This window comes from Alligator mississippiensis, chromosome 1 (genome assembly GCF_030867095.1).
Source record: "Alligator mississippiensis isolate rAllMis1 chromosome 1, rAllMis1, whole genome shotgun sequence".
Taxonomy (NCBI): Eukaryota; Metazoa; Chordata; order Crocodylia; family Alligatoridae; genus Alligator; species Alligator mississippiensis.
In genome coordinates this window covers 477,222,681-477,247,930 of record NC_081824.1, presented here as the reverse complement: position 1 = coordinate 477,247,930, position 25,250 = coordinate 477,222,681, and the positions used below count along the sequence as shown (strand labels likewise).

The window sequence follows — 25,250 nt, the reverse complement described above, 5'->3', positions numbered from 1 at the left end:
CCTCCTACACGGGGTGTGCATGTGTGCGCTTGCCCTCCTGCATTGGGTGGGGGTGGGGTGGAGGGTGCCCATCCTCCTGCACAGGGGTACGCACATGTGTGCCTTCCCGGTAGGTGTGCCTCATACACACCCCCGTGCCCTGCCCGCTCCTACCCCGCGGGATGCACACCCTGTCGCAGCCCTGCTCCGACCGCCCACTACCCCTGGCCCCGCCCCTCCGCGCTGACCCGCCCCCCGCGCGTCCATCGCCCACAGCACACGACGGGGGTTCAACAGCCTCTCCGCCCCGCCCGCGCTCAGCCCGCCCACCTGCGCCGCGGCCAATGGGAGCTTGCACGTAACTACAGCGGGAGAGGGGCGGGGGGAGGAGTAGGGGGTTTCGCGCGTGCGCGGGCTGGGCGGCGGGAGCGGGCCGGAGCGGCGGGAGGCGGCGGTCACGTGCCCGTGTCCAGGCCTCGCCGCTGCCGGTAGGGCCGGGGTGTGTCGCGGGCACGCGCGCTCGGCGGCAGGAGCGGAGGCGGAGGAAGCGTGTCGAGGCCGCCTCAGGCCCGCTCCGACACCCCGGGGCACCGACACGATGGAGGCCGGGTCTCTGCACAGCCGCAGGAGCGGGGGGGGTGGGGGCAGGAGCGGCCCGGTGTGTCTGGTCCGCACTCCAGAGCCGCCCCCGCCCCCGCGCAGACACGCGGCCCGGCTGAGAGAGGGTCGTCCTCGGCTGCGAGGGGTTGCCCACGGGTGTTTGTACGGGGGGTTGGGGTGTAGATATGCACATATACACTTTACACGTATACACATACGTGTGCATGTCAGTATACATACATGGAAAGAGTGCGTTGGCAGTGCACATACACTTCTGCCTGTTTGCGCACACCTGCGTGCACACACACGCAGTATGCACCTGCAGGCACGCTGTACCCTATGTGCTACAGGTGCACTGCGTGTATACACCTACACATGCAGATGCGTGTGCATGCATGTACGTACACACACACGTGCATGCATGTACGTGGCTGCATGGGCTCACACACCGAGTGAGTGAGTAGGGGTGGGAGTCAGTCTACTATTTTTCATAATGAAAAAATGACTGAAATTAGTTGTGAAAAGCAGGTGCCACAAAACTCAGGCCAGTTGCAGACGGGCGCCTGGAGCCGAAACAGGCTGAGAAACCCCCGTACTAGGTACAGGAAGCCACGATGATCGCTTTCTCGACAGCATCTTCAGTAGCAACTGGGTATATTTTTCATGCCTGTTAATGGGGACTGATTTCAGACATGCTCCAGTGAAGACATTAAGTAGGACTGAAATTGTCTCCTTGTTTCATTCAGCGTAGGCCTAAAGGCCTCAAGTTGCAGTTAGTTCGTTACTGAACAAACTGCCGGTTTTCAGGGAGTCTCCAGCGCTCGACGCTCCTCACCTCCCGCTCCAGCGCTCGGCGCTGTCTCCCCCGGGCACTGACGCTCCTGGTTATGCCTCTGGCTTTGCTTACACAAAAAGTGGAACCAGTTTAACTCTGGTTTACTCAATGTGGTCAATTTAAGCAGTGCACACCAATTCACAGGTGGTTTTCTTGGTGTAGCTTGTGTTGATAACTTTAAAACCAATTTTATTTAAATAGGCACAATATCTGGCTAGGTGAGGCCTGAAACTTTATTTCCCACACCCTTTGCATGGTCATGCATGCCCATAGGAAAAGAAAGGAGAAAGTGCTTGATGAAGTTATGGAACCACTTTGATTCCAGTTAATTTACTACATATCCGCTCCCTGACATAGGAAGTTGCTTGGCTTCCCTTTCTAATAGGATCTATTCATTTAGCAATAGCAGTTGTAATCATGTTTTAAAAATACTGACAGTAAAATCTGATTTCACATGCTCCTGCATTTTGGGGGAGGGGAAAAATCTTGACTAGAAACTCTCACTTCTTGAATGAAACTTCCCATGCTTCAAACTAAACAGAATTATTGAAAATTAGGGTTGGAAGGGACCTCAGGAGGTCACCTAGTCTAATGCCCTGCTTGAAGCAGGACTACCCCAACTATATCACCCCACCAAGGCTTTTAAAATTTCCAAGTGAACATAAGTAATAGGTTTAGTTGCCAAAAATGAGTCCAGTAATGCAGTTATTTTAGTACCGTAGTGTATATGAATCATTCTGTTCCTGTTAACCTGAACGTGTAGGAAGAATTATATTTGTCAATCTTCTTTTGTTCAACAGAAACCAAAAGACTTATCTAGGCAGAGTTGTGGTGGGGGATATTTATTCTAGTTTTTGCTATAATTTTAAATCTTCCAATTTGAATGTTGTATCACTGGGATTTTTACCTTTAAATGGGTAAAGTAGTGTCATGAAATACTGTATGATGCACACCCAAAGAGAAGGTACAATGTATTTTAAGGTTGGGAAATTATATTAGAGCAAATAGGAGCAAAAGTGCCTAGCCAAACCAATAATTACCCTTCCATGAATACCAGGTTCTGTTTCTCACCTGTCTAAACTCTTTCCTCTGGTGAGATAGTATCATCTTTTTACATTAATCTTAGGGTTTAGTATGGGATAGTTTTAAAATTGCTCTTCTGTGTAAAGTTAAGACTAACAGTCCTGATTTCCTCAATGCTGAAAAAAGCCCCTCTTTTTCCTGATTTACATACTTAGAAACATGTTTCTGTTTTAACACTGATTGATGGAGGTTGGGTGTTTTGCTTTTGTTTTGGCGAGTCTCTGCTCTTACATTGGTATGTGGTATCATAACTGATAGGTGATTTCCCTTGCGGAGTGGGGGGCGGGGTTCCAAAGAGGAAATCATCCACTACGAATGCTTTGGGCTTGATTCAGTACTCTGTAAAGTCAGTGAAAAGACTCCCATTCATCTCAGTGTCAATTGGATTGGATCCTTAAAATGGCTTTTCTTGGGGAAACAAGAAAGATTAAAAATAGATTTAAAAAAAATAAAAAACAAGACGGATTAAAAATAGAATGAAAAGTTTTGACTTTTAAGCTGCTAGTTCAGGTCTAGTAAAGGCTGGTAGGGAATAAAAGTCGTAACTGTTTGGGAACCTTTTGGCCTTTTTGAAGATAGGCTAGTATGATTTGTGGTGGAAAAACATCAAACCCTGCTTTCCAGCTTTTCTTGTGCTGTTTTCAAGGTTGCTTTGAAGACTGTTTGTTGGCTCTGTTAGTATCTTTGGAAATGGTGATTTGTATTGGACATGGAACTTCTGTAACTCTTGGAAAGGATTTCTAAATGTATTGTCTACAGAACTAACCGTGGGTATTTTTAGAGTCCAAAATGTGAACTCATTCACTAATTGAGAAATTAACTTTTTTTTCTTCTTCTTTCAGCGCTACGACTTGTTGTGAAGCATTTACAGCTGCTCCACTTATGCATATTTTCAAACAGGCAGGATCTTTTGAAAACGATACCTAATGTTATATTATTAAAATGGCTATCCATACAAGGCAGAGTGTAAAAATGAAAATGCTGACAGGTATTTTTTAATCTTTTGAGATTTTAACTAACATTTCATTGATATTTATGTTTTATTAATTATCTCTGTAAGCAAATATAAATTGCTGTATTATGCATCTACGAGACAAGGGTTGCTCAATTTCCATCCCCTGGGCCAAATGCAGCCCCATGGAGCGATCACATCTGGCTTGTGGGGCTCCCCATGGGTCTGGGGAATTGGCAGCAAGCGAGTGGTGGCCATGAACACAGCCTCCCCACCACTTTCCCCTGCCAAATCCCCAAGCCCCAATACCTGCATGGCTGGTCTGAGCCAAGCTATGCCTCTTTCCCCCGTGGGCCTGGGCCACGTTCCCCCACTTCGGGATCAGGGTTGGACCGTGTCCCCTTCCTTTCCTGCAGGGCCGGGTTGGGCCAGGCCAGGCACTCTTCCCCTCCCTACAGGGTCACCTGGCTAGCCTTCTTTCCCTCTTGACAAGGATGGGTCAAGCTCCTTTCCCCATCAGGGCTGTGTTGAAGCCAGTTTGTCCCCCACCTGGCCAGATGGTGCCCACCCACGTGCCAGAGCAGGAACACCTGGATCCAGCCCGTGAATGTATTGGCCACTGGCAGTCTGGCCTGCTGTGTTGGGGCTGCACTGTACTATCGGTGGTCCATTAAAACAATTTTAAAGAAACGAGTCATGGAATCACAGATTATGCGATCATAATTTTATCACTACTTTATATTTTCCTTTCAAAGGAAAAACTAGAAGTACTCTGTGACAGGCTCACAGCCACAGGGGCTGCCATGACACCCCTAGCGGCCTTGCTGCTCCTGCCTGGCTCCAGCTCTAATGTCACTTCCTCTTCATTGTTCACCAGCCGTGCCCTGCTCTTAATATTACAGGTTGATTCAAGGAGGCTGCTAGCAGGCCTTAGAGTGAGCCCGAATCCAGTAAGTTTCCCCTGGGTCTGAGGCCCCATTGGCCGCTACCCAGACATCCAACCTTGGTAGGTTCCTCTCGGCCTGACTACAGGTGCCCTACAGGGACCTAGCCTCAAGGGCAAACGGTGTGGTTCCTTTTCCTCCCCTACACCACGCCCTAAGCCTCAGAGGTGTTCTCCCTTTGATCTTCCTTCTTATACACTCTGCCCCCTTGAGCTCCCAGACCCCTCCACCGCCCAGCCCTGGACACAGGTGGCTCTGGGCCTCTTGGACCTCGTGATCTGGGTCTCAGCCTTTTTTCAGTTCTGGGACCCCTCCCTGGGTCCCACCCTCAGTGTGAGGGCTCCTGGGATACTGGCTCTCTAAGCAAGCCTTGAGTCTGCACCCCCAGGGTTCAAGGCTAAACATAAATCAATAAGAAACATCACCGCTGTCTGGCAGACACCTCAGTCTTTAGAGGTGTAACATAAAGACCACTTGCCTGTAAACCCAGTCTTCCTCAGTCCAAGAAACTTGCCTCTGTTTCCAGACCTGTAGAGTTGTTCAGCCAAAATCCAGTTCCCTTCAGGGACCCGGAGCCAGGAGTTCTGCACTGTGCAGTAGCTGGGGAGAAACGAAGAGACTGGTGCAGACTCGGGGCTCATGTAGCTCCAGCCTGAGCCCTCTTCCAGCCAGGTGAGTCCCTCATTAGCTCCCCCCTGCCCCCTAAAAGTAGCCTCTCAGGCTGCTTGCTCTCCTAAAGGGTCAGGCACATCCCAGTGCCCTGCTACGTATTCTGTATACTAGCTAACCATGATAGTTGATTACTGTGTTAATTATTTGTACGTCCTTCCATGAGGAGAGGTGACAATCCTGACTAAAGTTCTGTTGTAGCAGATGCTGTACAAATGCAAATAAAGACTTAGGGTGTGTGTAAATGAAATGAAAATTCCCGTTTATGTCAACGCAACTGCATTTGTCACTATGGCCTGTTTGTTAGTTCTTATCCTGAAAAGATATAGTCTGAAAAAGCTCCATTAGTATTCGAAGGCCAAGTCTGTGTGTGCATAGTTTTCAACAAATGAGCTGTTAAACTCAGTAAGACTATTAGCGCATGAGGCTAAATGTTTGCATAATCATTTGCAGAAGTGGGGTGTGAAACTAGTTTTACAAATACACAGCAAAGCTAAGGCAGGTCTTACCTTTAAAGCAGCTAATCAATCTAGTATTATGACTTCATTTGCTTAGCTAGAGTAAACCAACAAAGGAAATGAGACTTAATAGATACAGCATGGGATATTGGAGTTTTTCCAGGTTAGTTTTATTTTGGTACTGTTTGTAGGCCACATTAGCCCACTGATTGCACTGGTTGTTGTGCAAACACACATGAGCTTCATGCTGATAAATTACAATTTTAAGCCTTGGGACCGTTCTCTTTCTCTCTTGGTTGGAGGATTTGGACCAAAAAGGAAAAACACAGGGAGGGGGGACTTTGAGGAAGTGATTGAACAGAACAAATCTGAAAAACGATTCTGTAAGAATATCTTCTTTTACCACCTGTCATGATGTAGAAATAGGGAAGAAGTCAGTTTGGCTTTTAAATTCAGGAGCAGTGTGTAGGTGTGGGATGAAAAAAAACCACCCCATTTCTTCCACCTGTTCCCTTATATACTAAGCAAATCTGATTTAGTGAAAGAAGGGTTTTGTTTTTACGAAAACTGCACTTAACCTTGACCTGGCAATCACATAGCATCATAGCTCTTAACTTACTTGAGTATTTGATTACTGTAACTTTAAAAAAAATGAAACATCTAGGAATTAAGAACTGTAAAGTAATAGGTAGTGTGTTATTTTATCATCTCAGGTTCAAGCAGGACAGTTTCAGGAAAGTATGACTTGAGAGAGGCAGCCAGACAGACAATCCAAATGCTTCAGTTGGCAGGATGAAGTGATATGCTAATGTAAGAGAAAAGGTGGGTGTACAATGGCAAGGAAATAAATACCCGTTAAAGGGATGGGAGGTCTAGGACAGTGGTTCTCAACATTTTTTGTACCAGGACCTATTTATGAAGATCAGTGGCCAGTCCCCACCTGCCTTCCCCCAGCCCTGCTAAAGGGAGCCCCCAGCTGCCCCTGTGCCATTCGGGCCGAAGTCCCGCAGTTCGTGCGGATTTCAGCGGAGAGAGTCCAGCCCCAGCACAGGCTGGAGGGAGGAGGGGAGGCCTGTGGCGGCCCCCCCCCGCCCTGGTCTGGGGCTGCCATGCCTCACTAGGCAGCCTGGTCATGGTCCCTCCAGCGCGTCCCCCCAGCAGCGTCTCCCAGTTGCTCTGCCCATACAAGTATGAGCACCAGCCCAAGTGCCACCAGCCCACCTATGCAGCTCCCCCCGATGCCTCCTTCTGTTGCTGAAGGGGCAGGCGCCTACCCCTCCCGTCCCCCCTGCCCTGATGCAGCCTTGACGCCCGGCTATCTTCCCCCATATCTGGCAGGTACCCATCCCCATTGCCCACACACACACAGTCCCCAAGTCCCGGACCTCCAACCCCCACTGATCATACACTTAGCTGCATCCAGCCATTGGTGCTACTCCCAGGACCCTGCCTGGGTGCATGCAGGCCATGGGGATGTGTGTGCAGAGACACACGTGTGCCTGCTGCCTCCAGTCACCCAAAGCAGTGACTTGCAGGCAGGCTGGAATGAAGGTTGTGTGTCGGGAATGACAAGCTAGATGTGTGTGGGCTAGCTCGGAAGATGACATTGGGAGAGACTGGGGGTGGAGGGGAAGAGGTGGGAGAGGTGGATTCTTTGCTAGTGAGCTTCCCTGGGAGTCAGGCAGCATGGGATAGCTAGGATCTTCCTGCGAGCCCAGCTGTAAGTGTTCGGATTCAATGCTGGCAAGCATAATAAATATTGTTATAGTGTTTTGATGATAGTGTTAGAGCACGGGTGCTCAACCTCTGGTCCATGGGCCAATTGCAGCCTGTGGAGCTATGATATCTGCCCCATTGGGCTCCCCACAGTTGGGAAATTTGGCCGTTTCTCACCTGTCTAAACTCTTTCCTTCGGTGAGGCACCCCCTCCCCCCCATTGCCTTTGGATTGGTTTCTTGTCATGCCCCTACCTTTCCTCCCTCCATGGGCTTCGATTGGGGCTGGCCAAAAATCTCTGTTCATGCTGGATCAGGACTGGGCTGTGCCCTAGCCCGCTCTGGACAGCTGGATGCGGCCCTGTCATGAACTCCTTGGGCCCCAGATTGGAACCACTGACTGCGTACTGCTTGCATGTGGATTGGGCACTGTCCATCCGTCTCACCAGACAAAAAGGTTGAGCACTCTTTGTTAAGAGTGGTGTTTTAGCTGTGATGATCCAGGAAGTATGCAAAAGGCAGGGATTTTTTGGGTGTGGTGACTTTTATTGGACCAACTGCATGGTTGGAATTAAGTTAGATAAGCTTTCAAACACAAGATTCATAAATTAATAGATTCATAGATGCTAGGGTTGGAATGGACCTCAACAGACCATTGAGTCCGACCCGCTGCCGAGGCAGGAAAGAGTGCTGGGGTCAGATGACCCCAGCCAGATGCCTATCCAGCCTTCTCCTAAAGACTCCCAAGGTAGGGGAGAGCACCACCTCCCCTGGAAGCCCATTCCAAATTGTGGCTACCCTTCCCGTGAAGAAAGTTTTCCTGATGTCTAGCCTAAATCCGCTCTCTGTCAGTTTGTGACCATTGTTCCTTGTTACCCCAAGAGGTGTCCTGGTGAACAGAGCATCGCTGGTTCCTTGCTGCGCCTCCTAATGAATTTGTAGTTGGCCACAAGATCACCTCTCAGCCTTCTCTTGTGGAGGCTGAAGAGGTCCAGATCCCTTAGTCTCTCCTCATAGGGCTTAGCCTGTAAACCCTTAACCGTACAAGTGGCTCTCCTCTGGACCCTCTTGAAGCTGTCCACATCCTTCTTAAAGTATGGTGCGCAAAACTGGACACAGTACTCCAACTGCGGTCTGACCAGTGCTGCATAGAGGGGAAGTGTCACCTCCTTGGTTCTAGTTGTCATGCATCTGCTGATGCACGATAAAGTGCAGTTAGCTTTGCTGATGATTTCGTCACACTGCCGACTCATGCTCATCTTGGAGTCCACTAGGACTCCGAGATCCCTTTCCGCTTCTGCGCTGCTGAGAGGGTCATTTCCTAGCCAGTAGGTGCGCTGGATATTTTTACGTCCTAGGTGCAGTACTCTGCATTTGTCCTTGTTGTACTGTGTCCTGTTGTGTTCAGCCCACTTTTCCAACCTGTCCAGGTCTGCCTGCAGTCATTCCCTACTCTCCAGAGTGTTTACTTCACCCCACAATTTAGTATCATCTGCAGACTTGCACAGAGGACACACTTCACGCCCACATCCAAGTCACTGATGAAGACACTGAAGAGTACAGGTCTGAGGACTGAACCCGGTGGGACCCCACTACCCAGATGCTTCCAGGTCGATACCAACCGATCTACTACCACTCTCTGGGTGCAACCCGCAAGCCAATTTGCCACCCACCAGACCGTGTAAACATCTAAGTCACAGCCTCTTAATTTATCTAAGAGAGTGGGATGATATACCGTATCGAAGGTCTTCCTAAAATCCAAAAAAACAACATCCACCTCTACTTCTGCATCAGCATTTTGTGACCTGGTTATAAAATGAAACCAGATTAGTCAGGCATGATCCACCTGCTACGGATCAATGCTGGTTGCCCTGCTGCATTATTTTTCCCGCTGGACTCCCACAAATATGATCCTTAATAATCTTTTCAAAGACTTTTCCAAGGATGGAGGTGAGGCTGACTGGCCTATAATGACTTGTATCCTCTTTCCTCCCCTTCTTGAAAATGGGGACCACATTGGCCCTTTTCCAGTCCTCTGGGACCTGACCCGAGTGCCACGAGTGCTCAAACAGCCGTGCCAGTGGTTCTGCAATGACACCGGCAAATGCCTTCAGTACTCGCGGATGCAGCGCATTTGGGCCTGCTAACTTAAACACATCCAGTCCATCCAAGTGACTCTGCACCACGTCAGCGCCGACAGTTGGTAGGCTGGTATCCCTCTGATCCTATCTAAGAACCTGTTAGGAGACTGATCTTGACCCTTGTTCAAGGACACTGAGGCAGAAAACTCATTGAATAGCTCAGCCTTGTCCTCCCTGTCTGTCACTAATTGCTCCTGTTTCTCCAGTAGGGGTCCTGTGCTGCCCTGCGCCTTCGTTTTGCTCCCTACATACCTGACAATAGACTTCTTGTTGTCTTTAATTTGTGTTGCCAGCCTCAGCTCTGTAGTTGCTTTGGCCTTTCTAACTGGCACCCTGCAAGTGCGGGCCAAGTAGATACACTCCTCCTTGGTAGCTTCCTCCTGCTTTCACCACCTATATGTCTTTTTTTTTTTGCCCTTAGGCTCTTCTGGATGTTTGTGTTTAGCCAAGGAAGTTTTTTGGCCCCTTTCTCCCCTTTCCCTCGCACTGGGATCATCTCCCTCTGTGCCTGAAGGATCACTTCCTTTAGGAACGACCTCCCTTCCTGGACTCCCATCTCGCCAATACTCCTCTCCTGCAGTGCATCGCTGGTTAAACTGAGCACACTGAAGTTAGCCTTCCTAAAGTCAAGCACCTCCATCCTATTATTATCTTACCCACTCTGCGCTGTATGATGAATTTGATTGAGTGAGTGGTGGTCACTGTCCCCAAGGTGACCACGAATCTGTAGTTCCCCTACCAGCTCATCCCCCATAGCCAACACCAAATCCAGTGGGACCGTATACTTCCTGCGTTAGGTGAGCGGTTGGATTCGGCTGACTGCTCTTCCCAACAAATGTCAGGGTAGTTTAGGTCCCCCATGACAACCATGTCCCTAGACTGTACGGCCTCTGAGAGCTGCCGCAAGCATTCCCAGTCTAGCTCTGCTCCTTGATGTGGTGGCCTGTAGCAGACCCCCATCACCAGGTCCCTTTCCCCTTGACCTCCGTGTCCTAACCCACAATGCTTTAACGTTCTCTTAAGACTCCCTTCTGTGCACTCACCTGAACACGGTCTGAAGCCAATGATGCTGATGCGCAGAGTTCAGACTCCTCCTGCTCTCCCCTCAACTAAATAGGGATGGGAGAAAACCCCTTCCCACTTTCCTACAGCTCGCCCAGCTCACCTTACTGCTGCTGCTGGCTCCTTACCACTGAACAGGAGCCAAGGGCACACACATGCTTGCTTCAGCATCCCAAGTGAAAGTCAAATGCTGTAGGGGAGGCCAGAACCCACAACCTTGGCATCACTTCCTAGTGCTGCTTTATAAGTACCACATGCTAACCCACTGCACCACCAGAGCTGAGCTAAAAAGCTTGTCACTCTTTTAGAGCATTTGTTTAAAGTAATTGTATCTCTGCTATTGGCTTTTGGATTTAATAAAGACATTTGAACTGAATTACTGACAAGCTCAATCAAATTCTAACAAGATACAGGGCGCATCCACATGTGTCACTATGGCAACTTTACTGTGCTGTATGTGTGGCACATGATTATTTTTAGCCGCTACTTCACCGTAGTGGCGCGCTATACCAGGGGAGCGTGTTGCAATGGGGACGTAGCTGCTGTTTGCATGTAGATGTCCATGGATGCTACATCGCCAACTTTGTTTCTTACACTGCTATTTTTCCAAATGTTTCTAATAAATCAGAGAAAACTAGGGTTGAAAGGGGTTCCAGTAACTCATCTAGTCCAACCCCTTGCTAAAAGCAGGACCATCCTTAATTTGATCTTGCCAGAGATTTGTCGAGCCGGGCCTTAAAATCCTCCAAGAGTCCACCACCTCTCTAGATAAGCTGTCCCAGCACTTCACCAATCTCTTAGAAAGTTTTTCCTGATCTCCCACTTGTTCACATCCCTTCTGTAGTAGGGGGCACAAAACTGAACACAGTACTCCACATGTAACCTCACCAGTGCAGAATAGTGGGGAATAATGACTTCCCTCAGTGCTGACAACACTCCTACTAATGCAGCCCAGTATGCTGTTAGCCTTCTTGGCAACAAGCACACACTGTTGGCACCTATTCAGCTTATTGTCCACCGTAACCCCCAGGTCCTTTTCTGTGGAGCTGCTGCTTAGCCAGTTGGTCCCACGCCTGTAGCGGTGCATGAGACTGTTCTGTCCTAAGTTCAGGACTTTGCACTTCTTCTTCTGGAGCTTTGCCTTCTTCCCCTGCATGGCTGGTTTCAGGCCTGGCCATTCTTCCTTCCGTGGGACTGCTGTGGGGACGGGCATGCCCCCAACCTGCCGCTGTAGTGGGGCCTTGTCAAGCCCCTTGGGCTCGGGTTGAGGCTGACAAAGCCCCCTTTCTGCACTGTCTTGGGGCTGGCGTGCCCCCTGCCTCCCTCTGCACAGATGGATGGGGCCCTGGCATGCCTTTGTTTAGAGCGATGTTTGAGCACCCCGTGGTTTGAGCACTCGTTTGTGTAGAGTTATGTTCTACCTGTGATGATCTAGGAAGTATGCAAGAGGCAAGGATTTTTGGGTGTGATCACTTTTATTGGACCAACTGAATGGTTGGAATTAAGTTAGACAAGCTTTCAAACGCAAAACGTTCTTTGTCAGTGTTTTAGAGCATTTGCTTAAAGCAGGTGTAGTCAATCTGGGGTATGCCTACCCCTGGAGGTAATTTGAAAGGTCCCAGGGAATGTACAGGGGCGGGTGCAGATGTAGCACACCTGCTGCCTCACAGGAGCAGGGCCCACAGAAGCTGCGCTGCCGCTGCTCTGCCACTCACCGTGCCCCTGCTCTGTCTGGCCCTTGCCACCCCCCGCCACGTCTGACCGTTCGCCACCCCCACCTGCTCCGCATCCGGCTGCTCCCACCCCCCTGGGGTACACTTTTTAGTCACTATATATCTGCTCTTGGCTTTTGGATTAATTAAAGACATTTTAGCTGAGTTCCTGACACACTCGATCAAACTGTACTACAACATGCAGTGTTGTTCTGGCTTTTGAAGACTTTGCCCAGAAAGCTGTGCTTTTTTATTAATTGCTGATCATTTTACAGCTTTTAGAGAAAAAGGAAATTAGTTAAGCTCTTTTTGAGTAGTAAGATACTCTTATGTTTATTAAAAACTTAATGAACTTTGGGACAATAACCAAATAATACCTTTAAAATATTTTTTTAAGTTATGAATTTATATTAGGGGTGTACTGATAGAGATTTTTGGGGCTGATATCGATAGCTGATATTTAAGGAGGCATATTGGCTGATACCGATCTGGTTTCCGATACAGCTACCTCCAGCTGGTTAAGTCCAGTCTGGTGGAAGGGGAAGGGGAAGGGGAAGGGGCGTGGCGGGGGTGCAGATCGACGCCGCCTGTGGTGAGGGAGGAGGCAGAGGGAGGTGCTGCCCAGGCGGGGTGGAGGGGACGGAGCCACAACTCGTGATGAGGGGCCAGCCGGCTGTCACTGCTGCTTGCAACCCGGGAAGGCACTGGGGGGACATGTGCCCCCCTGGATCTGTGTGGGACGGGGCAGGCTGCAGCCACGGCCACGTGGGGCTCTTCTCAGCAGGGGCTAGGCTTGGAGTGGGTGCTGGCAGTGCTGGGAGGATGCTGCATCCAGCCCAAATTTTGCCAGGGCTCTGCTTCCACCGAGAAGAGCTTCACGCAGCCCCGGCTGCAGCCCACCCTGCCGTGCACAGATCCAAGGGGCACGCCCGCCCCTCCCCCCCCCCCCGCCCGTGCCCTCCCAGAGTGCAGGTAGCAGTGGGAGCCGCCTCCCCCCACCGCAAGCTGGAGCTCCCCCTCTCCACCCCACCTGGACAGCGCCTGCCCCCACCCCCTCCATCACCAGCGGGAGCCTTGATCTGCCCCCCACATGCCGCTTCCCTCCCCTTCCACCACACCGGACGTGCCAGCTGAAGGCAGCTCTCCATGCTGCCAGATGTGTTCCTTGCTTCCTGAGTGCTGTGCTGTGACTGCGCAGCACAGGCATTTATCAGCCAAATTATCAGCCCCATCGGGCCGATATCCGATACAGCCAGTTTTCTTTCTACTGGTACCGATCCGATATCAGACCAAGGTATCAGTGCACCTCTAATTTATATGATTGCTCACAGTGCTGCTAAGTGGTGCAAATCACAAGCTCTCTTATTGTACCTCTGGGCTTTCATATATGACTGCAAAGATGCTAACTTTTCTTATATACAAAAAACTAGAACTCTGGGTTCCAAAATGATACCTTTTATTAGACCAACTGGAAAATGGCAAGAAAACTGTCCTTTTCTGCAGGCTTTCGGGATCAAAGTCCCTTCGTTAGGCTCTGGGAAAAGTGTAGATGTTACAAGATGGTAAAACGTCCCCATAGGTAGGAAAGAAACTTCATTTTTGCACAGAGGGACCTGAAGATGGAGGGCCGTCCCTCTGGGTCCTTGAGAATGTCTTTGTGAGCTGTGCTGAGTAGCTCTTTGATGGTTAGGAACTTTTCTTATAACCTTTCAAGTAAAAATACGAATTAAACAGATGCTTGGCTTGCATGTTAACATCCTGTTTGTCAAAGTTGTAGTTCTTGTGCTGCTCTTTCTCCAAATTTTCCTCATAAAGATTTTTCATAGTCAGCTATTAATTAGTACTGTGTTCCTCAGCTTTTTAGACTGAAGACATAGCTTGGGAAATTCCAAGTCTTAGCTTCTACTTTTTTTTTACTACAGAAAAATAATGGCAATTTTCTGTTGCAACCAACTCAGAAAAGCCAGGACAGGTCAGAATGTCTTTAATATTGAATTCCTGCTGGAAATCTCTGACTTTACCTTATGAATATGGGGCCTACGTCGCTCGCAGGGGCTTCCCCCCGACTCTGTGATGCGAGTGCAGCGGTGGTCACCATTTTCACGGTGGCGCATGGCAGGCCCCCCCACACCTCTGGCTGAAGGGCCCTGGGAGTCCCAACCCATGGCCATCTCTCAATCTCCAGTGAGGGGCAGGGCTTCCAGGGCCCCTCAGCCAATTGGAGACGTGGGAGGGGCCTGTCATGCTCAGCAGAGAAAATCTCAGTCCAGCTCCCCCTGCTTCCCCCCCACTCCCCCCAGGACCAGGGCTTCCAGCCCGTTTCCAGCTCCCTCCTTCCCCTCCCCACAGCCCTGCTTGCTGCCAGGGTTTCAGCTTGGGCTTTTCCACAAGGCACCTACCAGATTCATGGTTTCTGCGAAAGTCCTGAATTTGGTAGACCCCTACTTCTGAATCCTGTTTTCCTGTCTGCCAGCACTAAGGGTGAGTGTGTGGCACCCTACGGCTGCCTTTAGAGGAACTCAAGTCACCTTGGTGGAGAGTCACTGAATTAGAAGTTTTGGTATTTTGGCTTTCTTTAGCTATGGAGCTGTTGGGTTTCTCCCCCACAAAGTAAAGATGGCATAATGTGTTTCAGGATTGCTGCACAGTTTACCACTGAACCATATTTTTGTTTCATAGTATTCCCCCAAACTAAAAACCTGTAATGGTATAGCTATACCAAGATATTCTGATCAGGAATCAAGGACATCTTTAGTGAAGATTAGGGAATATTTTTAGGCCTTGTGTTTGGGGAAAGAAAAACAGTTTATCTTATAAGATGCAGTTTTTCATTGGGACCTGAAGTGTCAGTTGTAGAAGTTTTAATTGAAATAAAATGTTAACTGCCTTAATGTTCTCTTCCTATTTGGCAGTATAAGCCGATTACCCTTCTAACTGGCTATTGCAGCACATTGGCCAGTTCACTGCCTCTAATTATCTGTCAGTCTCCTCATCTCAGACTGTAATTTAAAACTGGAAATAACTGCTGAAGCTGCGGTAACGTCTAATAGTTAATTGTTCTGTATTAAGTATAATTCCTACCTTTGTCTTTATCACAGAAGGGAATGCAGTAATTGCCCTCTTCAGCCTGATAGTGTGTTTTTCTTGTCTGAAAAACTGTATTAAACAGAAGTTGGTAATTTTTATATAACCTGCAGCGTGCTAATGAAAATCTTTCGATAGAGCCAGTGGCCTATTCCCTCTACAGAGGACTGTATATTTTACCACGTAGAACTATTTTGCGCTTTTGTTTGCCATGACAATAAACTTGTGATTAGTAGGAACCAGGCTTTGGTGTTCCTCTTTTGAGCTTCATATTCAAATAGCAGGTATTTCAGTATGTGGGAAATGTTGATGTCTCTGGGTAAGCCTGCATGGTGCTTGAACTATTTTACTGCATTTCTTGTATCCTACAATGAGAATTCCTCTTCACACCTAGTTCACAGTTTTCCTCTGTGCCTCCAAGCAGACTGTTTGCATTTACATGGAGTCAGAGGCAAGGATTTTTTGTGCTATCTTTAGTATAGTTGGGAGAGCTGTTGGACAAGGTTTTTTGGACTTGAGGAAAGACACTTGATGTCTGAAAGCTTATCTAACAGCTCTCACAACACTAGAGTTGCTTTGATGAAAGACATCACCAAAAAAATCATTGCTTCTCCTGCTGTTGGAATGATGTTGTAGCTGTGAGGATCCAGGAGGTATGTGAGACCAAGGGTTTTTGTGGGTGATATCTTGAAGGATGCATTGCATTTGAAACCTTGACTAATCTATTCCAACCATGCGGTTGGTCTAATAAAAGATATCACCCACAACAATCCTTGCCTCTTGTACACTTCCTGGACCTCACAACTGCCTTAAGTATATAGGGTTTGGGTGTGTCTACTTACTCTTATGAAGACAAGAATGTATACCTACTAGTGTATGCTTAACTGTTAGTAATTAGTCACATTCACTTTTGCTTTCAAGTAACAGTTCAAATAGATCAGAATGTATTAGCTGAGAGACTGCTCATTTTCAAATAAGAACAAAAAATAATCTTGTATTTTAACTTTTTCCCCCTCCAGATATGTCAGTTGACCAGTTTAATAGTGGATGGGATTCAGTTGTCCTTTTGGTGATACCAAGCGTACATTAGGTTTGAGTGTAACCTCCTAAATCCCTGTTGTGCTGTGCTCTTAATGAATAGCTTCACCAAGGTTTTGGCATTAACGTGCAAGACTATTTTATCAACCTTTGTTAATTATAGAGTTCTGAAATTGTGCTCTGTCATGATTGATATTTTCAAAACTGTACATGTATTCTTGATGATGTACTAGCAGTAAGATGCACCGATAAAGATGTTTTGGGCCGATACCGATGGCTGATTGTAGACCATCCATATTGGATGATACTGATCCAATTGCCAAGATGCAGCCTGGCAGCTTGGAGAATAGCATTTGGCTGGTAAGTCTGTGGGGGTGAAAGGGTGTTGGGAAGGAAAGAGGCATGGGGGGCGCAGATTGAGGTCCCCCGCAGTGAGAGAGGGAGTGGGGCTGGGGCAGGCACTGCCCAGCTGAATTGGGGCAGGACGTGAGACGGAGCCGCAGCTCGTCCGAGGGTGGCAGGGAGGGAAGGGGTGGCTCTCACTCCTGCACACATTCCGAGGGCGGGCTTGTGTCCCCCGGATCTGTGCACGGGGTGAGGGCAGGCTGCCGCCGGGGGCTGGGCTGGGCTGGGCTGGGGCTGCGCTCAGGCCAGGTGAGAAGGACAGTGGCGGCAGCAGCAGCAGCAGTGAAAGCGGTAGCTACGGGTGGGGGAGCTACAGCCACCCCATAATTTGCCATAGCCCCCACTCCCAGCACTGCCGCCTGCCATGCCCAAACAGAGCCACACTGGGAAGAGCTTGGTGCAGCTTCCAGCCCCCAGTGGCAGTGGCAGCAGCAGCCCAAGGATGCAGCTAATGAGGGGTTTGGGCTGGTGAGACAATGCACTGAGTTATTAGCTCTTTCAAGGGATTCTAGCTGTTCTCAGTGCAGTTCTGACAAGTCTGGAGTATTATGGTTATGCAAAGTAATATTTTAATCAACCTTTTGAAGTGTCCAAAGAGCTGCTTCAAAATTATGGATATTTTCTGATGTGAAAAATATCTGTTAAACTATTTAACTTTTTAACTGTGAATTGAAGGTTGTGGTTACTGTATATGTCCATTCTGAAAAAAATGAGAAACACAAAGTCTGTGAGAGACTTATTAGGTCTGCTGGACTACCTGGGACTATAGGGGGCAATTAAGGACAAGAGAGGAATAAAAAGAAATAAAACAACTTCTGCTCATCAGTTCTCATCCCAAAGGATGTCGAGGTTTCTGTTACTCCTTTTAGATAATATGGAGGAGATGTGTTTGGAGATTTTGGTGCCAGGAGATCAAGTGCTAGAATAAAGTGGTATATTAAAGACAATTAAATCACTAGTACCACGTAGCATTCATTCAGGAGCTGTAAAGAATGAAATGATTGAGCTTGTCTTGCATTTAAAAGCTTGTCTAACTTGATCTTAACTACACAGTGGATCCAGTAAAAAATATCACCCTAAGAAACTCTTGCCTCTCTCCTAAGAAAAATACAGTCTCATTAAAATCACCTATTATAACAGAGGGTTGTAAACTATACCTTACTTTTAAAACAGGGCTGAATGGTGGTCCTGGCAATTATAAACCCATAATCCATAGGCGAGTGCTATCTTCAACTGTTTGAAGAAGTAAACAGATAAAAAAAGGGGGACAAGCCAGTGCAGCTTTTGTAACGGGAAACAATTTGTCTCTAGTCTTTTCTTTCATTTGAACAAAACCGGTGGATGAAACTGCAGTGGAAGAGTTCACCGAATGAGAGAAAATGAGGGTTGGAAGGGACCTCAGGAGGTCGTCTAGTCCAAGCCCCTCATGAGGTGCAACTCCAGGTGTGCTTTGGCCCTCCTGATTTCGTCCCTGCATGCCAAGCAGTACTGTTATGCTCCTTCCTAGTCGTTGGTCCAACTTTCTACTTCTTGCACGCTGCCTTTTTGTGTTTTAGCGTGCTGAGAGTTCCCTGCTAAGCCGACCTGGTCATCTGCCATTCTTGCTAGTCTTTCTGCGCATTGAGATGGTTTATTTGTGCCCTCCGTCAGGTTTCTTTAAAATACAGCCAGCTCTCCTGGACTCCTTTTACTTTCCGATTGGCCTCCCAGGGGAGCCCGCCCATCAGCACTTCCTGAGTGAAGGGAAGTCTGCTTTTCTGAAGGGCGGGGCTCGTACCCTGCTGCCTGTCTGCCTCCTGATCCTGAACTCAGTCATCTCGTGGTTGGTGCTGCCCACGGTGCCATTCACTGATTGAGTCCCCACCAATTCTTCTCAGTTTGTCAGCAGGAGGTCAGGAAGAGCATGGCCCCTACTTGGCCTCTGCACCGCTTGCACCAGGAGGTTGTCCCCAGCACTCTCCAGCACTTTCCTGGTGTGCCTGTGCGCTGCTGTATTGCCTTCCCAGCAGATGTCAGGGATTGAAATCCCCCATGAGAACCGTGGCCTGATTGGTAAATCCGCTAGCTGGTCAGGCTGGCAGACGGACGCCTCTACCCCTAGAGGAGGGAGTCTCCAACCACCCCCACCCTTCACTTCCTCTTGGTGGCAGTGGTCTCGACCCTCCCTCTCTTGGAAAGGCTTGGCCTGGCCTCTGCCACCGATGGAACATGCTCCTCCTCTGCTGCTGGGGCTTCATGTCTCTTCTCCAGGCAAACCGCTGCAGGTGGGCGTGAATATTTCTCCTTACTGCAAGAGGTCACAAGCTTTCAGCTTCTGCCTTCCTTGGCGTTCAAGTCCTCTTCCTTCTCTAGTGCCGCCCTTGGCAGTCTTGTCACCACAGTAGAAGTATCCTCAAGCATCAAATTGATGAAGTTGTCATGGTGGAGGATGCTTTGGAGCCTCGCCACCTCCTCCTGTAGCTCTCTCGCCTGCTTCCCGAGGGGCACCACCTGAACGCGCGGCTCACATCACAGGCTCCCCCATCTCGCTGTCACTGAAAGGAACCTGCCAGCGGCAAACCCCGTGGGGTAGATGGTGACCGCTCCTGCCTGGGTGGACACCTCACAGGTAGGAGCCCAGAGAGAGCTGGCAGTGGCAGTGGCTCGGGGATTTTGATGTCTTCCAGGCGTGTCGCTGGGTTTCTTAATCCGCTCCCTCTCTCTGCTCGCCCCTCTTTCCAAGCAGACCTTTCCTAGCAAACTCCCTTGTAAACTGGCCTCTGTGCTGCTCCTTGGTCCCAAAAGCTTCCCTTTCCCCTGCTAACCCGCTTCCTCTCTCCAAGTTTACGGTGAAGGAAGGTGAGGGAGAGCTTCCAGATAAATTACCTAGCAAACGCCGCCTCCAACTTCCCTCTCACTCTGGACTCCAGTTAAGCAAGGAGCACAAGAACTGGTCTAATTGCTGTGTTTTACCGACTTACACTAAATAGATGTAGATTAGGTACTCTCAATTAAAGAAAGAACTTACATTAAAGGCTCCCCTTTAAAGAACGGGGGGCAAACTGACCTGTGAACTAACTTTAAAAAACATATTTCTATATATAAATAAATACCTATATAAGTGTACCTCTAACACAGTGGTTCCCAAACTGTAGGTCACAACCCCAAATGGGCTTGAAACATCAGCGGGATGGGGTGGCAGGGGTGGGGGGCTATGGGTGGGGAGGGAGGGGTCATGCTGAGGAATGGGGCCATAAATGGATCGTGCTGAGGAAAAGTTTGGGAGGCACTGCTCTGACAGCCTGCCTTGTGACTGCTGTGGTTTGCTTGACAGTCCAAACCACACTTTTACAGTTACACCGCTCTTAGTCTTGTTACAAAGACTGTACTGTGCAGTGTGCACACCCGTCACCGTCACATTCAAACCTGCAAACTGACTTATGAACTGTTTGCAAACTGCCCCGTTTGCTGCCCCTGGTCATGCAGAGTCTCCTTTTCTCCCCCCCCCGGGCCTTGTTAAGACTTTTGTCAGACAGAGGTAGCAGTCCCCCAGCTTGCAGCACTCCCAGCTCCTTAGAGCACATGCCCAGATGTACAGGCAGCCCCAGCTCACTTTCCTTCCAGGAGTTCGGGTCAGGTGCCTGGCTCCTTTTCCCTCGTCTCCTTTGCCCTGTTTGCTGCCCCTGTTCACCTTGTTTCTCTCTACTGAGCCTTTCAATGTACCTCAGTTTAACCTTTATATTTAAATTCTCTTTTATTTAGAGCCCTTGCTTTCTGTAAGTGCCTTGGTTGCATCCCAAGAAGGAAAGCTGCTGCGTCATTGAACCAGTTCGTCTCCAGCGTGCCATCCTGCCCAGATTTCTTCCAAGGAAGGAGTAGTGGATGTGATCTCTGCAAAAAGAAAGCTTGTCTGGTAAAGAGCAATTTTCCTCTTTAAGTAGCTTTTGACATTAAAGCAAAGAACTCTCAATACCATATTTTATGTACTTTTGACAAATGGGCTGTTTACTTCGTTCTGTCTGTGCGGGATATGCAGATTGAGGACGGTACTGTGTTATACATACACATCTGCGACCCTGGGTAGAGTATGTAATGCTGTAAACGTTACAGTCCACGTGCTTGCACAGAGCATTGCATAGAAACTAGAAGAGTTTGTGCCAGAGCCAGGGGCACAGGAGTGGCTTTTTAAGAACTGTCCTTATGTCTGTTTCTTTTAGTTTGTAGAGTTTAAAACTTTCTGAAACGTTATGCAAAGCTGAGGTATTGCACCCCTGCTAATACAGTATGTAAATATTCTCATTACATTTGGGGGGCATATTTCACCATTTTGACATATAGCAGTGCTATAGTAGGGGCATCACAAAGAGCAGTCTTTATCTGCAGCAATGATGAATCACAAAGCTATGGGGAGAAGTGGACACGCCGGAGGGCAGGGAATAGCTGCAGGCAGACCTGGATAGGTTGGACAAGTGGGCAGAAAACAACAGGATGCAGTTCAACAAGGAGAAATGCAAAGTGCTGCACCTAGGGAGGAAAAATGTCCAGCACACCTACAGCCTAGGGAATGACCTGCTGGGTGGCACAGAGGTGGAAAGGGATCTTGGAGTCCTAGTGGACTACAAGATGAACATGAGCCGGCAGTGTGACGAAGCCATCAGAAAAGCCAATGGCACTTTATCGTGCATCAGCAGATGCATGACGAATAGGTCCAGGGAGGTGATACTTCCCCTCTATCGGGCGCTGGTCAGACCGCAGTTGGAGTACTGTGTGCAATTCTGGGCGCCGCACTTCAAGAAGGATGAGGATAACCTGGAGAGGGTCCAGAGAAGGGCCACTCGTATGGTCAAGGGCCTGCAGACCAAGCCCTACGAGGAGAGACTAGAGAAACTGGACCTTTTCAGCCTCCACAAGAGAAGGTTGAGAGGTGACCTTGTGGCTGCCTTTAAGTTCATCATGGGGGCACAGAAGGGAATTGGTGAGTATTTATTCACCAAGGCGCCCCCGGGGGTTACAAGAAACAATGGCCACAAGCTAGCAGAGAGCAGATTTAGATTGGACATTAGGAAGAACTTCTTCACAGTTCGAGTGGCCAAGGTCTGGAACGGGCTCCCAAGGGAGGTGGTGCTCTCCCCTACCCTGGGGGTCTTCAAGAGGAGGTTAGATGAGTATCTGGCTGGGGTCATCTAAACCCAGCACTCTTTCCTGCCTATGCAGGGGGTAGGACTCGATGATCTATTGAGGTCCCTTCCGACCCTAACATCTGTGAATCTATGAAGCAGTTATATTTCAGACATAACATCGTTCTTTGTAAAAATAGTCCTCACTCTCTCTAGGCTAAAACATCACGGCCACCTGTGAAGTTTGTTATGCTACAGTCAAAACTGCAGTTGAAAGGCATTTCTTCTTTCCTTTTATTTCTGTTAACTTACGGAGGAGGAAATAATTTCAGTTCACTTTAGGAATCGGTCTTTCCTTTGCACCTGTTTTTCCTAAGTTAGTCTTTGGAACAATACTGGCTCAATTATAGTGAAGTAATATCATGCATTTTGAGCTTGTGGAATCCACAGACCGCGTAATTCTCTGCATTTCCTCCCCCTTCCTTGCATCCCACTTTTTGACAGTGTCATTCTGCTGGAGCTATGCTGGAAAACCTAACAAGCTTGCGTGTGCGTGTGTGTGTGCATGTGTGTGCGTGTGCACACATGCTGCATGGAAAATCCTACACTTTGTTTAGTCTGCAGAACCTCTTCTGTTAGCTAACGCTCCAGGCTCCGCAAAGGTGCAGTGAGAGAGGAGCACTAGTAAGTACCTAAGGCAGAAAGCAAACAAGGGCTTTATCTTTGGTCTTTAACTCCTATCAAAAGGGGAGGGAGGGAGAAGTCATTTAAACATGAGGCTTGAATGAAAATTAGCATGGATTAGTCACAGTTGTCCCAGGAGTCCTGTTATCTCGGGTCACAGGTACTTATGGTAGGGAGTGGGGTACTTTACCTGTAGGATCCCCAAGTGAAAGACTCTTGAGGGAGCCAAGAGGGGGAGGAAGAGTCCTGGGTCTGTTTTTAGCCAAAGGGAATTCCCCTTGAGGCATGGCAGGAGTAGTGTGTGTCTCCCTGTCTTTTCCCAGTGGATGAGCTCCTGGGCAGTTCATGCATGGAGGAAGGATGACTCTCTAGCCTGTTCCCCGCAGGTAAACTGCAACAAATTGAACTGATTTGGAGAAACAAGTGGGTTACGTCTGAGCAGCTTCCTTGTTTGGTAGTCAGTTGGCTGAAGAGTGGTTGATGCTCATGTTACTTAATACTAGATTTACCCTTCTGTGGCCCCTGGCAGAGAGATCGGGGCATTCATCCTCCACTTTGCACAGACTGGAGGGAACAACCTGGCTCCCATCTTAGTTTTGAAGAACTTCATTGCTGAAAAATCAAATGTGCACGTGTTCCCTAAGGAACGTATCCATTCAAAGGCATGAAATATAAACGTATATTGTTACGTGCACATGCTTTGCACAAGTACATTTGCTGGATGAATTTGGTATGTTCTTCAAGCAAGTAGTGTCGTTAGCTGTTAAATTCTTGACTCCTCTGTTAGGCTTGGGACAGAAATTACACACAAGCTGGTCTGAGAGATTGGAAACACGTTCAGATCTGGAACACAACAGAAGGGTGGTGCACATAAGCCACTTTCAAAATTGCCGAAACGGGTTTAAGATAAGCCTGGATGGATGTAGTATTAGACTGAACTGATTTAGATTAAACTGGTTTATTGTACTTCTGACCCAGACCCTCTCCAGATTCATATTAACACATAGTCCCCCAGCATCCCTGGACCTCTGCCAGCCTGAAAGGGAAAAACCATCTTTGCCCACGTTTTCCTCCATTAAAAGACAATCCACTTTAAAAGCTTGTTGATCCAGTTTTAAAGTTTGTTCGTGACCCTTTCATTGACTAAGTCAATCAGAGGTGCGTAAGCTTTTGTAAGCGAGCTCGCTTCATACCCCTTTCTTTTTCCTCCCTTCCCTACCCTTTGTTTTCCAGTAACTGCTCTCTGTTTAGAACCGCTGCTTCCTGAAACGTCTTGTTTGACAACAGAGCCGTCCAATTTCTGAGTGGCTGGGGCTGCAGCCCCCCTATCCGCATGCTGTAGGGGCTGCATGCCCACCAGAGCCGCCTCCTGCACGAGCTGAAAGGGGTCTGCAGGACCTCCCCAGCCACAGACTCCCTTGCACCAGGACCGTGCCGCCCTGCCTTGGCCCTTGTGCACAAGGGGTGGCGGGGGGAAGTGGGCACGCAGGAAGCAGATGCTGGGCTAGGGAAGGGGATTTTGGTGGCAGCAGCAGCAGCGAAGCGATGGGGCAAGCAGACTTGGGACTGGGAGTTTGGGAGCTGCACGCAGCCCACAGGCCGCCAGTCGGATGGCCGTAACTGGTTGGCTTTCTGTGGTTTACTCTCCTTATGTGCTGTCCCTATATTCATTTTAGTTCTCGTTGAGTTTTCCTTTTCTTACTCCTTTTTCAAAACATCTCCTAGGTTGATCCTGACGGTAAAACAAGCGTACCCGTTAAGATGACTGCGGGGAAAGTATCCTGTTTTCATCTACGCTGCCTGGTGAGTTCCACGATTTACATTTGAAAAGTACCTCTTACAGCACATGTCCTTAGAGCTGATTTTTTCTATTATATGATAAGCTTCTCATGGCTTTTCCCTCCCCCGATACGTGTGAAGTGGGTCTAGACTTTTGGGGAGATCGCATGTTTTTCTGTCGGAAAACCACAGGGCGGGTCAGCACTGCTACTTAGGACGCCGTAACGTGCGACTTCTCGGAGCGTGTGACAAAGCGTTCCCGTTGACGTTACATGGTATTTAGTATTGCCAGCCCCACAACCATTGCTAGTTGTGTCATTGCATTGCTGCTGCGGCTGTTGCATTGGTTAGCAGCAGCCCCTGAACTGAGAAGCTCCACACGTCTTCAAGGCTCCCAGGAGGCAGTTTCCGGACTGGTGTTATCACCGACCGACCGTGCTGGGCATGGCTTATGGCGCTAGCAGTGCCGCGGTGCTTGCAGCGGGCATGCTGACAGCCTCTTATCCCACGGAGAGCTCCTGACAGTCGGTCCGTTCCCGCTGGGGATTTAACAAGGCCTTGGTTGGCAGCGCCTTCCAAGACGGGCAGTTTTCCTGTGCGGGGACAGCCTCCCGCGTCCATCCCGCGTCTCCCTGGACGGAGCAGGGCCGGGCAGAAGCCACGCGCTGCGGTTCGGAGGAGAGCAGTGCCGGGGCAGGGTTCAAGTCAGGATGTCGTCGTCACGCTGGGGCGTTTCTCCACCTTCCTGCCAAGAGCGTCTCGTCTCCGCTTCCTGTGCTCCAACAGCCAGCGCGGAGGCGAGAGAGGCAGGGAGGCGGTGAGGGGACGGGAACATGAGCAAGGCAGATGCCAGTGCTGTGGGCCCCATGGGGCGGTGTTGCCGAAGGGATTTTTCCCTGGGGCCGGAGGCTGCTTGTGACAGCCGAGGGAGTGGGGCTCTCGTCTGACGGTCGGGTGCGAGCACGCTGGAGCGATTCAAACGAGGCAAAGCACAGGCTCTGCGCCCCAAACTGG

The 25,250-nt window shown here is 49.1% G+C and overlaps 1 long non-coding RNA gene across 2 annotated transcripts; it reads left to right on the top strand.

Annotated features, from left to right (window-relative positions):
* The first annotated feature begins 427 nt into the window (after positions 1 to 427).
* On the top strand, positions 428 to 24,944 carry LOC132248782 (uncharacterized). Of its 2 annotated transcripts, XR_009460181.1 has the most exons (4): positions 806 to 3,485; positions 6,234 to 6,342; positions 20,419 to 20,569; positions 24,183 to 24,944. It is a non-coding gene; the product is annotated as an uncharacterized LOC132248782 (long non-coding RNA). The 2 variants fall into 2 exon arrangements; XR_009460182.1 differs by lacking the exons at positions 20,419 to 20,569; positions 24,183 to 24,944 and adding an exon at positions 428 to 735 and having other exon boundaries at positions 1,108 to 3,485; positions 6,234 to 6,754.
* The last annotated feature ends 306 nt before the right edge of the window (positions 24,945 to 25,250 follow it).